Below are 13,828 nucleotides of genomic sequence, written 5' to 3'. Positions count from 1 at the left end.
GTCTATAAGATTTCTCTAGTAATCAGAGATGAATACAACATAAAATGAACACTGATTTACTGATAATGATCATGTTAACTGGCCATTTCAGTGTGTGTACTGAATAAATGAAAGATAGTTTAAACTTTATAGCAACACTATAGTTGATTTAAATTGAAAACCTTCCACCTAATCCTGTTGGATTTCCACTTTTTTCCATTTTTAGTCATGTTTTTCTGGAGTTGTATCTATCAACTTTACAAGGAGATTGGTCAAATGACAATATTATCTTAGTCAGTATACCAAGTAACAATGTCAACATGTTTATTCATGTACAAACCCAAATTAAAACATACACAGTTTTATCATATTTTAATATAATTGTATTGGAATATGAAAAATGTGGAATTGTCTATGGCCAAATCATATGCAAATATGGGTATACTGTAGGTCCACACGTTTTCCTGGAGCTTATAATTGCAAGAGCCTTATTAGCAAATGGAGTTGCCTTAGAGGTCATCACTTTACACAAAAACTTAAGTCATTTGTTCGTTATTGATGAGGGATTAAGTCTCTTGGTGTAAGCCTCTTGATTTCCCCAATGTAGCAATCCCTACAGTCTTTCTTCTTCCGATATGGGATTAGTGTTGACTCTTTTTGAGGACTTGAAAACTCTGGTTTTAGAAGTTCTGACATCAAGCTACATTAGGTAGTGTTTTGTTACTCATGGCCTAATGTCAGGGCAGATTTTGCATTACCCACTCCTTGTAACCCATTGGCCCGGAAGAGACTATAGCGATAACTACAGAAATAATTCCACTTTCTAATAAAGGACCAACACGTGGTTGCCAGCTCTGAAAAATAGCCAGTAAGATTACGTTCAGTTATTGTTACTCCATCAGTTTGTATCAAATCTGTACAAATTATATTATATTAGGTTGTAAAGCATTTTTTCTTCATGTTGCACTCAACTCTCTTGGACTGCAGTAATATATTATTTCTGGCTCCTTTGGTCGAGGCAATAGAGAGTTCTAGAGAAATTATAACACAGTCCATTGAGTCATAACGTTTGAATTGAAAGGGTGTGTTTCCAGTTCCATACTAGTATTTTGCTAGCAGCCGTCAGACCAAAAAATAAACCTCTTCTAAGGGAAAGTGATGTGTCATCATTTTAAAGTAAAGCATTTTGTGTGCTAGTCATAAGAGTATTTTAAATCTGGATGTTCATTTTCATCTTGACCTCCATCTGCTTGTCTTGGCTTCGTAAGAGTCTTAAACAGTTTTGTTTTTTAGGAAAATGCTGTCAAAGCATGTTTTTCCACAATGTACTCCTTTTTCATCCCATTAGAGATGCTGAAAGACAGAAGTGTACACTGGTGGAGAAGTGCTGATGTCATCATTGTGAGACAGCTGACAGGAGGATGGGTGGTCCTGTCAGGTTTTGACAGTTTAAGCATATATTTCAGCTCACCAATTTCAATAAAATTCCTGCTGGCACATTGTCTCCTGTGGGGGTTCTTATCATGGAAGACCACAGCATACAAATACCTGGGCCACAGTAGGAGACATATGAAGAGATTTTAGTTTGAAATAATAGTTGCACTCAAACTATATTCTTAATTTTTGCTCAATTGATCTGGTTCTCATGCCAATTATCCACATAATAAATCGTTTTTCAACACCTGTTGTTTCTATTTAAATGCTTAAATACTGTGTTAATGCCAAGTTATGGTGATGATATGTGTCCAATCATGACTTACGGCAACGTAGGCGAGGCATTCCTAATGTTGCACACACAATAAGTGACAGAAGTCATGGTAAAGGCTAAGATTCGGATCCTTTTTACTTTCCTGACAGATTTCTGTATGAAATGTTGGTTTGGAAAAGTTACAAGAATAGATGCATTTCTGCCTTTGAAAGGTGTGAGGGGAGTATAGTAGGTGTCAGAACAACAGAACAACGTATATGCATAGTGGTGATGGTAAAGTCACATTCAACATTCACATCTAAAAATCGTTTAAACTAGAACTTGACTCTTTTAGCCAGTCAAAAAGTGGAGAAGCCTTTCAGTAAAATTGCCGACAGAGCAGCTCTAATTTAACAATTAAAGGTCCCACGTCATGATTTTCCGGTTATTACCCGTCCCCTTGTGTGTTATGAAGCTTTTTCTGCATGTACTGTAAACGGTCTGCAAAGTCATAAACCCTCAAAGTACACCCTGTAGCGAGTAAAACTCTAACACAGAAAAGAAACTGTCTATACTGCCCCAGAACGCCTCGTTGGAGAATTTTCTTTCTCCATGTTTTTCTTCCTGAGTATAGTGACGTAACGAGCGGTGTTTCGCTGTCTCACAGACCCCACGCAGCAACCAGGAAATGACAACCAGTAATACAGCTCACACTGTCCACTCCTCGAGCCTCAAAGGGCGGAGCAGCGAGCCCCGCAACGTCCCACCAACACGGCAATCCAGACTCCAGGCAGCATTCTCATCTGTTTGTCATTACTGGTGTCATTTTCTGGTTGCTAACAAATGCCATTGTAACACATAAACACACATGAGAGCACAGTGGGCTCATAGGGAGGGGGGGGGGGGGGGGGGGGCAGGAGCTCCAACAAGGCGTTTAGGACAGAGAGTGAATACACATAGTATATAGAGATGCTGTATGCGAAAACCAATGTGATTTTGGAACATTGAACAATGTAAATCTATTCTAGTAGACCTCAACAATGGAATTATGATCAGTAGAAATGGCCATGACATGGGACCTTTAAACAAATAGGCCACCATGTTTATATTCTTAATCCATTGTATTTCTACTGTATGTTACTTGTAATAGAAATAAAAACACAGTCAAGAACAAATCCACTGCAAATGCGAAGGACACCTGACTCGGAGCTTGGATTCTTTCATTCCGCAAAGCTTTGGATTCAGTCATGCGACGTGGTACTTTTCAGACAGTACACACCGGTCCAGTCCTCAACAGTCGTTAAGAGTGATAATCCCATAATCACCACAATCCTTAATGGGCTGTTTCGCTCTGAAGTGTCTCAGGCTACAGTGTGTACAGCCCATCCTCTGCCTTAACGAGGTTATGCAGATTTATGCAAATGAGGTCTAATCCCTGGACGCAGGGGACTCCAGGGTCTTTCAATCGCTTAGCTGGCCTTCTCTGTGACACACTTTTCTGGGTGGCAGAGGAGTCACAGAGAATGAGAGAGGGAGTCCACACAGGTGAGAGGAAGACAAAGAGAGAGTGAATGAGAGGGGTGTGATCAAGTTTTAGAAGAACCCAGTGCAGGGTGACTTGATGAATGGGAGGACGAGAGTGAAAGGGGCGGCTGCCGGAAGATAAGCAGTGACAATAGACGTACAGGCAAAGGGCTGAGAGAGAAAGACAGACAGATAACCAGGAGATGCCAAAGCAGACGGACAGATGCATATTGCTTCTGTCAACTTTGGATTTCAAAAGATAGGAGATGATAACAGCAGTCCCAATCAATTAAACTCTTCAAATAAGCACAGCAGTGAAACCGGGTCATATTATAATGAAAACCTTTTAGAATCCTATAACATCTCATAAATTAGTTTCTAGACAACAGCATCTAAGGTCTTCTTTCAATCCCTGTTTTCCTTACTTATCATGTACAGTACAGTACATGCAACAGCTGTGTGTGTGTTCTGAAATGGATTATGGCTCATCAAGAAATTCATAAATAATATCGCTAAACAACAGGACTATGCTCAATGGCTACTGCAAGAAGCTGATGATGATACTTTATGATACTTTACTTGCGTACACATTTAGATACTTACTTGAGCATTTTATTTCCCTGCCACTTCATACTTTTCAAATTAAAAGGGATATATTGTACATTTTGTTTCATTTAATTACTAGTTAGTTTATCAATTCTGATTTCTACGCACCACACTCAGGAAGAACTTGTAAAATATGATGCTATGATATATGAAACCATCAACATCATATTAGACACAATACACAGTTCAAGCTTTTAAATATGAACATTTTCTGCTTTTCTTTTAAAATATTTGAGATGGTGTTTTTTTTCTGCAATTAATAATTTTAAGTACATTTTCATGATTGTACTTAAATACAGTTACTTAAAGGTGGGGTATGTAATTTATTTCAGAAACACTTTTTGTTATATTCCATGGAATGCTCTTAACATCCCGATATCAATGAATATATTAAATGCTTTGACAATAAATACATAAAAAAATGTCATTGACTGTGGAAGCCGTAGCGCTGTAAAAAGCACGACCGATCATTTAAAACCGGCCCGGCTAAAATAACTGGATGGCATACCTGCATGTCAGCCTTCCATCTCTGCACAAATTGGTCTTGGTCATGTACGCGTTTATGTGTGTTGGAGGAGGGGCTCTGTAAGGAGGTCTGAAGGAAGAGGCAGATTTGTTCCGGTTGTGTACTTTCAAATTCTAGCGCACTCGAGCTGGTTTCTCCAAAATGACATACCCCACCTTTAAGTACCATTCTCAATGCAGTATGTTTACTTGTAATATAGTATTTTTAAATGAATTTATGAATTTATATGAATAGGTTTTACATGAAAGACATGCAAAGAAAGCAATATATTGGCACTGAATTACCAAGTCGTGCGCTATTACGCAAACACATATACATGTACTAAACTGAGCTCCTACTGGCCCTATAACTGCTCAACTGTGTTAGAATAATCAGATAACCTTGACATGGGATATGTAAAGCTAAATATCTAATTCATAGCAAGTTTATAACCGACACAGCTTTGTGATTGAAAGATCTACTCTGGCTCCAAGTGGTATCATACTGGCATGAGGGAAAATACGTTCTGCCTTGTGTGTATTTCTTTAAAACAATCACAATCATCTTGGATGGTGCTAACCACAGGATACAGTGACAGTGCGCTTGCAAACTAGATCGCAGAAATTGACATTACCAATGACTGGTTTATACTAAAAGGGCATCAGGTGATTCAGAATTAATCCTGTTAAAGAGTCTAGATTATCATTATAGTTATTTGCTGAGAGCCAAAACTAGAAACGTCAATTATTGTTTATTGTGAAAAAGTTACTGCATTTTCATTGTATAGTTATACTCTATTACTCCAGGAAAACGCTGCCCCTTTAACAACTTTACATCAAAGTATGAAATAAACTTGACAAGGTGCTGTTGATGCATTCAAGCTTGTCTCACCTTTTCAAGAATAAACACATCAAACATCCAGTCTTTTACGCTTCAGTCTTTGTGGCGCATGTTTTTATGAAAGAAACCGCAATTAAAAGCTGACGATGTGGAGATATAACTCTGGCAGAGATGCTTTTAAAGAGTGTGTCATCATCTGAGAAAACAGCTCATCTTTCCCTCAATCGCTGAGCAGCTACAAACTCTCAGCTTTGACTGAAAAAAACGACTCTCAGAAGTGTTTTTGTAAAAGCTGGTTTCAGGGCATCTTCAGATTTTCATAAGATCGGCTTTCTCACAGGGGAGCCAGCCCACTCTCGGCTGTATCGAATACGGAGAACAGCAAACTGCATTGGCTGGTAAACTTGATCATGATGAAATTATAAAGCAATCCAACTCAACCTTGAAAGAAAGAAGAAAGCTCCATGGTCAATAAACTAGATTTGTGTGGTCTGTTCTTTATCAATCAGGTTATCACATTATTATATATTATAAATTGTACTATAATCACAGGTTATGCACACTTTCTGGTCATTTGTTGGGATAAGTACTCAGCTTGAGTACTGAGGTAGAAAAGTTTATATTATAAACTTGTCTACCTCAGTACTCAAGCTAAATCAGGTTTTGTTATGCAAAACATAGTTGGTGCTTTGTAATCAGATGTGAATTTAGCTTAGCGACACTAGCGCCTGAAGAAATATTATGCCTTTTAATCTTTTATCACATTTGTTCTCAACTAAGACTAAATTGTGGACTTACTCGATAATATTTGTTTAAGTTTGTAGTTGCACTTAAGACAGATAACTGCCAACATACTACACAACATTTGTTAAATTGTGTCTACATTTGGCAACTACAGGATAATGCTAAATGTAAGGACATAATAGCGACAAGCAAAAAAGTTAGCAAACTGACTTGACAGTAAAAAAAGTTACTTATTTCATGTTGATTAATGTTATAAAACCATTTAATACTAGTTTTTTTTAGGCCACAGTGTTGTGCTAGACTCATTTTTAGGCTAGTTTTAAAGCTATAGCTTTTAGCTTCCCCCATTGGCAGATGTTTTGTTTTGACAGATTTCTATAGATTACAGCTACCTATATTTAGCATGCGTTTTGAGCTTAAAGTCACAGGCACATTCATCCATCCTATATCCATAAACCACAAACAACCTCTTCCCTCTCGCCTCCCCAGCAGGTATCATGTTGCCCTGTTGGAAGCATGCCCATTTGAAATGTGAAGGCAGCACAGCAGGCAGCACAGCGGGCATCTGCTCGGAAAGATGGAGAGGTGAAAAGGGAGGAGGGAGAGAGAGAGAGAGAAGGTTGTCAAATAAGACAAAGAGCAGAAAGGAAGCTGGAGCGAGGTGTATGAGGAAGGCAGCAAGAGAGTACAAAGTTTACAAGTTCCAAGAGTTTACGTAAGTATGTGTGTGCGCTCAAGTCCGTGTGTGCAAGTGTTCTGACGTGTGGGTAGGGCTGCTCGATTATGGCAAAAATCATAATCTCGATTATTTGGGTCAATAATTGATATCACGATTATTAAAAACGATTTTATTGAAAAAAAACAATGTGAACAGTATGTTTTTAACAGTTGATTACCCTGAACTTTAAATATAATTCAACTGAAAAACCAATACAAATAAAAATAAAAATCGTTTTATTTCGATTATGTTGTTTTCATAATCGTTGCAAGCCAAAATCGTAATTGCGATTAAAATACGATTAATTGAGCAGCCCTACGTGTGGGTGTATGTGCATGAACGAGAGAAAGGGAAGAAGACAGGAGGAGAGACAGAGGGAGAGAGTGTGATTTCACACCAATAATGTGCAATCATGAGCACTGACTCACTCCTGACCTCAGCACCAGGGTAGCAGTGTTGCTGTGTTTACACCCTCCCAGTGAAACAGATGGAGCAGAGAATTAAAGCTAACCAGCCGAGAAGACACTCATACTGTATTTATTCTATACTGGTACAGTACAGCAACTACGGGAATTTTGAAACTGATTTTCTAAACATCTGGAGTTTGACGTGAAGCTGTAGGCATAAATTGAAGGGAAACATTTCTGTATCAATGACACAGAAGGTGTAAAAATAAACAAATCCAACAAGCAAGCCTGTGGATTGATCCCTGAAATGTCTCCTGACAGCCTAATCCATATGAAGCCGTATGTTGCCGATGTGTGGAACATTTGAATGTGCGGAGAAGCACTTACATGTTTCTCACAGAAGGCATCTTTTTCTCCCCACAGTGGGAACATCAAGGCTCTGCGCCTTATGCAACCGTAAGCCAAGCTCATCAAAGCGGGAAAGCACAGAAGTCTCTAAACGTCAAGGTAAAATACCTGCTGTTGAAGGGAAACATTATGAAATATTGAAAGCAACAGCTTACCTCTCTTGACTTTTTATGTTATGTCCCTTTTAGCTTATTTTCAAAGTTGTATACACGCTACATTTCAACAAAACAAGATGAATTTGGTTGTATTCTGTTTCTGGTTGGATACTGTTTTTCTTATTCTTCTATACATTGTAATTATTCTGTCTACTTTACATGTGGCAAAACATTTTTTTTCAAAAGTACAAATATGGATCCCACTATTGTCATTGCGCTAAATTCTCCACCATTTCCCCTAAGGTCCTTTCAGGCCAGCATGGAAATAATTTGTATAGTGTTAGGAGATTTGTGTGGACAACTGGTCCGCTTTTTCAAATCTCCGCGCGTCCCTAAACAAGCTGGTTATTCTTACAGGAAGGAATCCAATGCTGCCAAGTAACCGTTAAACAATAATCCACTTTAATGGTAATATGACAATGCAATACAATCAATACAATCAATACAGTACAAATTAAATACAGTTTATCTGTGGGATCCCATATTTACCTGATATCACGTGAGCCAGCGAGAGGAAAGAGAGCGAATACAGCGTGTTTCCTGTGTTTTAATACATTGCTAACAATGGGAGGAGTTATCTGATCCTCCTTTCCAGACCTCCGTGATTGGCTGCCCAAATATCATCAACACCTCACATCTTAAGTTTCCCCAATCCCAGTAGCTCAGCTTCATTATCTCCTAGATCTGAGTTGACTGTATGTTAACTCCTCACCTTCCCCCTTCTTCCTTTGTCCTCAAAAAACCACATGTTAACAGGCTGAAAACCAGCTCACAGTTTTCTACACAAATCATTTTCCCCTTTTAAGCTTCTTCATATTTGCATGAATACATACAAATATTCCCTTACAATAGGTGAAAGGTGTGTGTGATGTGATATAAGTGAAATATGGAGGGATCTTACATTTTCTTATCTTTTCCTTCAAAAATAATTTCTTTCCGGAAGAATCTTTATTCAACTGAAAGTAAATCTGGGCTATTTGTTGAGCCAACTGGTGCGCCAGAGAGACAAAATGGACCATTGTAGCCATTTATCTGTGCTTAACCATGAACTCACTACTAACTAACTTTAACATTTTTAAATGCACTGTTACTCTAGTTACTGAGCTAATGAGCTTGCAAACGATTAAAGTAGTTCAAGTAATTTCCCAAAAGAGCTAAGAACCGTATAGCTCTTAAGCAAAGGTTACTGAAACAGTATTTGTTTGAAACTTTTTTTAAACAGCGTGTTGCTGTATTTTCAATTGTCTCAAAGTATTATGCCCTTTTCCTCACTGATGAAATTAAACTGTATGGCATATGGGATGAATATATAAAAAATGCATGAAATACACTCACTAACACAATACTAAATCAGTAGGACACATATACTCCATGGCCTAAATGCTTTAAATAATACCTCATGTATCTTTATTTAAAGTTATACACGTGCAACTGGTTTACTATAACCTATAGGTTAGCTTAAAACTGGAACCAACCAGTTGTAAGAAAGACCTACATTATCAAGCATATATATATTTTTTATTTATATTTTTAGAATGATCTGAATGCTCGGCAAGCACTATATACTAGTCTGTAGCATAGTTAATATTCAATATACTGCACAATAGTTCGAAAACCAGATGGAGAATTACCTGGAGATGACTACTGTTCCTTGCTCTGTGTGTGAGTGGGTGTGTTTTGTGAGTGGGTGTGTAGGTGGGGGAGTCAGGTGGGTGGTTGTCATGGTAACAAAGTGTTGGTACTTCAGCTGCATAATGGTAGAATCCTCCCCGGAGTACAGTGGCTTCGAGGCTTGTAATTGGTCGAAGTCTTCCTCTAAGGAGCGCCGAGCAGACAACAACACATTGCTATGACCTGATATTGAGGTCAAATCTGTTGTTGGTTGTTGATAGCGAGGCACACAACCTCTCTGTGCAGTCTGTGTGGAGCAGCTATTAAACATGGAGGATCACAGTACAGTAAACAGAGAGGGTTACACACGTAGAGGATCGGTGTACAGTAAGTAGAGAAGGTCCGGGGATAACGGCATGAAATACCTGAGCTGGAAAACATGACGAGTTCCCATGCTCCCTTCATCGACTGATCAAATTTGTTTTGTTTAAAAAAGTAAAAATCTTTCTATATCTTTTTTCTGTCTGAATAGAAATATTGAGAACAAACAAACAAGGCAAAAGTAAAAAAAATGGTCTCACATGAATCGTGTATTCTCTGTTTAGGCCTCTTGCAAATGAGTATGTCTCCAGACAAATTATGTAAAGCAAATATGCAAGAGTGCAGAAATGAGATGCAAGTTTTAGGAAAATATCATGATCTGAAATACATATTAGTTTGTGATGTACAAAATTGATGTGATGAAATTATCTGTGGTGTCTTAGAATCAGTGTTTGAAGACATGAGCAGATGAAAACAAAAGACAATGGTTTGAAATGGTTGAAAGTCATATTAGAATTGGATATTATTTGCTAAGAATCAGTCACTATGATGTGTACAATGGGCAGATGTGACTCAGAAGACAAAGCCAGATTACATTTATCGGAAGATCGAAGGCATCAATATGTGACTGTGAGTGAGCATTAGATTAGATGATGAACAGTTTGGCAGCTTGTTTGGCAACCTTTCCATTATGTGTGTGAATAGCTTCATCTTCGCATATAATGTAAGCTAAAGTGACTATGAAGATACAATACAAAAGTCAATTTACCATTCAAATGCGTATAATAGTAAAGGATGTCATGAGGCCTCGACACATTGATTTCCCCTGTAGTGCAACAGCTCTGAACTCTTGTTCTCTTCTGTCTAATAATCATATAAACATCTGTATCCTAATCCATTACTGCACAGGTGACCTGTTACCTGCCTGATGTGTTTGCATTATCTGTTTGGATCATAGCTGTTGGCGTGACTGCTAAGGTCTCTATATCCCTATGGAGATGAAATGCCTACATACAGTATACATTGTGTTTTAATAAAGCTTCCCGTGGGACATTTTGTGGGGAAAAAGACAGCACTCCAGTGGTAGAAAAATAACTTTTTATGGATTTCATTTCCAGCTAATGGACTGACAAAACTGCTGACACCTTTTCAATATCAAACCTTCATGAATAGAGAATAATAGAACATACTGTGTGTCCATTAGCTCAAAATGAGATGAGGAAGACACAAGATGCTACGTTTTACTTGAATTTGTTTTACACTGCTGCATCTTTTGAAAGGCAGAGAACCCCACTCAATTTAAGAGAAGGAAGAGTACATTCAACCTCTAAGGAACTAGAGCGTAACATATATATTTTAAATGAATAAGGTCTCATATTTGGTTGATTAAATTGTCATTTTCTTATACGCACGAACAAGATGATTTGTCACGCAATATGTCACGCTCTCTGTGTGGTGTGTGATGACAACAGATGCCCATTGTTTGTCTCTTACTCATCTCCTCCGAAGCTGAGCATCAAGTATGCATAGTCCATTATTTTAAAAGCAGTCCCATCGTGGAGAATAAAACAATCTGCCACGCTTACAGGTGTGTATTTCTTTCCCATAAACTACTGTCTGCATGAGAGGGTTTCCATCACACACTGTATAGCTGAGCCAACATGATATACCCATTCTTGATTGATGCTCAGATTCAGTTTACCCAGCCTCCATTCAAACAAAGAAACCGCAAAGGATCCGATAAATAAATGTGTGGAAGCCCAACACTAGGCCCTGCTCTTCACACACATTAGTTTACTCTGCATGAGAGGGGGCTCAAGTTTCAGTCATATGGAGCTTTGGGGTCAAACTAAAATTGACCTTTGAACACCATATACTAATTAGTTAGTGTTTTAGGAAATTTGAAAATATTCCTACCAAGTGACCCCGAGATATCACATTCCGCATTGGTGTAAAGGAAACCCATTTATATTTTCCCTTTGTTTTTATTCATCTATTGTACTTTATGGGACCTCATTCAGCATTAATGTTACCATTGTATTTATTGTAGCAGAGTTAGCTCAAAGGTCATTGCTCATCTGTATTAAGTTTTGAACTATGTATACTATAATTATGTTAAACTCAAGCTCACAAATAAGCCTTAACCATAATGTACAAACCTGCATTACCACAAAGCAACCAGCAGGATAGGTTAAAGTCGAACTGGATGTCTACACAACCCATTTATAGCAGCATGTTAGCAAGCAGTGGCTTCATCCCTGAGTCTGTATCTGTAGGCCTACAGACACAGTATCAAGGTAAGATTTTTTTAAATAACCACTAATTGTATTGGGTTTCTGCTGAAGTCATTAGGACAAAACCTGACTCTAAAACAGCAATGTTTGTATTTCCTCAAAACAAATTAGGGAAGAGAAGGCATGACTCCAGTTCTACCCAAAAATCCTTTTTGTGGATTTTGTTTTCGGCTAAAAGACTGACAAAACTGCTGACACAGTTCAATACTAAGCCTTTTTTTAAATACAGAATAACAAAACAAACTCTTTGTCCCTCAAAATAAAATGACACAGAAACAAGATGATGCCTTTTCCTGAATGTGTTATGGGAAGACACACTGCTGCAACTTAAACAAATTGAAGTGAAATTAAGTGAGGGAGAGGTACGCATTTTTCCCTCTTATGAGCTAGACTGTAGAACCAGTTTTTAAATAAATGAAGTGCCCTAACTTGTTTATTGCTTTTTCTTATATACACAAACACGAGGATTTCTCACGCAATATGTCAGGTGGAAGCGCTCTCTGTGTGTTGTGTGATGACAACAGATGCCCATTGTTTGTCTCTTACTCATCTCCTCCGAAGCTGAGCATCAAGTATGCATAGTCCATTATTTTGAAAGCAGTCCCATTGTGGAGAATAAAAGAATCTGCCACGCTTACTCTATCACAAGTGTGGATTTCTTCCCCCTACACTGTGTTCTGCATGAGAGGGTTTCCATCACACACTGTATAGCTGAGCCAACATGATATACCCATTCTTGATTGATGCTCAGATTCAGTTTACCCAGCCTCCATTCAAACAAAGAAACAGCAAAGGATCCGATAAATAAATGTGTGGAAGGCCAACACTAGGTCCTGCTCTTCAAAAACATTAGTTTACTATGGACAACATGAGAGGGGGCTCAAGTTTCAGTCATATAGAGCTATGGGGTTAAAGTAGAGGCATATTAGGAGCCTTCGATGTTTTCTGAAAAAATACTCAAGACTGATTTTCCCAGTGTTTGGTTCAACAACTTAGCCATTAGCAGGGATGTCTAAGCAGCTGTCCACTGACGCTCCTCCTTCATGTCCACTAGCTCATTAGCCACGGCCATTAGACACCATGTCATCAGCAGCATGCTTGGTTAGCTTGACCAGAAGCCTGCAACAATCAATACCCAATTATTCTCAAGATATGAGTCACTGGGAAAACATTTGGAAAGCACTGATCTGCCTCTCAGGTGTAGGGTTATGTTCCCCAGTAACAGTGAAGTGCTCCTCTCATGAATAAACATCCACCACACGCTGAACCACACCGAATCGGCTGTAAACATTTAAGATATGAACTCCAGCCAGCCGTAGCTTCACCTTTCCCAGAGTCACCCACGCTCATCGGGATGGAAAATAATCGCTGGAAAATTAATGTCAATTACCCAACTCTGATTATTCAACTTGACTGCCGTTGTGTGGAGCTTTTCAGCACCTCTGAGTAAGGAAGAAAAAATGTGTTTTTTGCACCAACTCCTCCCCGATAGCACCTTTTATGTTGCTGTGACTCTGGGGTGTAACGAACACAGCAAGAGATCACTCGCTATTCCGAAGCTTGTGAAAACCCAAGAGGTGTTGAAAGTCAGAAAGCACATTTGACACCATTTAGAAAAAGGGATGGTACAAGAGTTCAATCTCACTGGCTCATGAGATTGGCATTTAGATTGCTTCAACTTTTTCATCTACAAATATCTCTTGCATCAGATTTCAACACCTGAATGTGTCACATCCTCCCCTTTTCCTCTCACTACAACCATCATGGCCTTCGTGTCTTTATCAGCCCTGAGGTGAATTGAATTGTGGCCGCTGGAGCACATTTGAAGTCTGGTCACAGATTCACAGATGGAAAAAAACCATGAATGATTTGCATCAAAGATAACAGCGCCACAGGGAAGTGAGGACGGGTGAAGCCTGTTTATTTGGAAATAGACAGCTTCAAATTGCATGACCCTGGGTTCCATGAAAGATTTAGTAGCTCGGATAATATTGTTTGTTTTTGTTGCTGATACCTTAGATTATTTGAG

General features: G+C 38.6%; 1 protein-coding gene across 1 annotated transcript in view; it reads right to left on the bottom strand.

Annotated features, from left to right (window-relative positions):
- kcnh2b (potassium voltage-gated channel, subfamily H (eag-related), member 2b) overlaps nucleotides 1-13,828 on the bottom strand; it is a 279,480-nt gene that overhangs the window by 265,018 nt on the left and 634 nt on the right.

Source organism: Pseudochaenichthys georgianus, chromosome 20, assembly GCF_902827115.2.
Source record: "Pseudochaenichthys georgianus chromosome 20, fPseGeo1.2, whole genome shotgun sequence".
Taxonomy (NCBI): Eukaryota; Metazoa; Chordata; class Actinopteri; order Perciformes; family Channichthyidae; genus Pseudochaenichthys; species Pseudochaenichthys georgianus.
The sequence above is the reverse complement of the archived record's forward strand: the minus strand, read 5'-3'. Positions and strand labels throughout refer to the sequence as shown.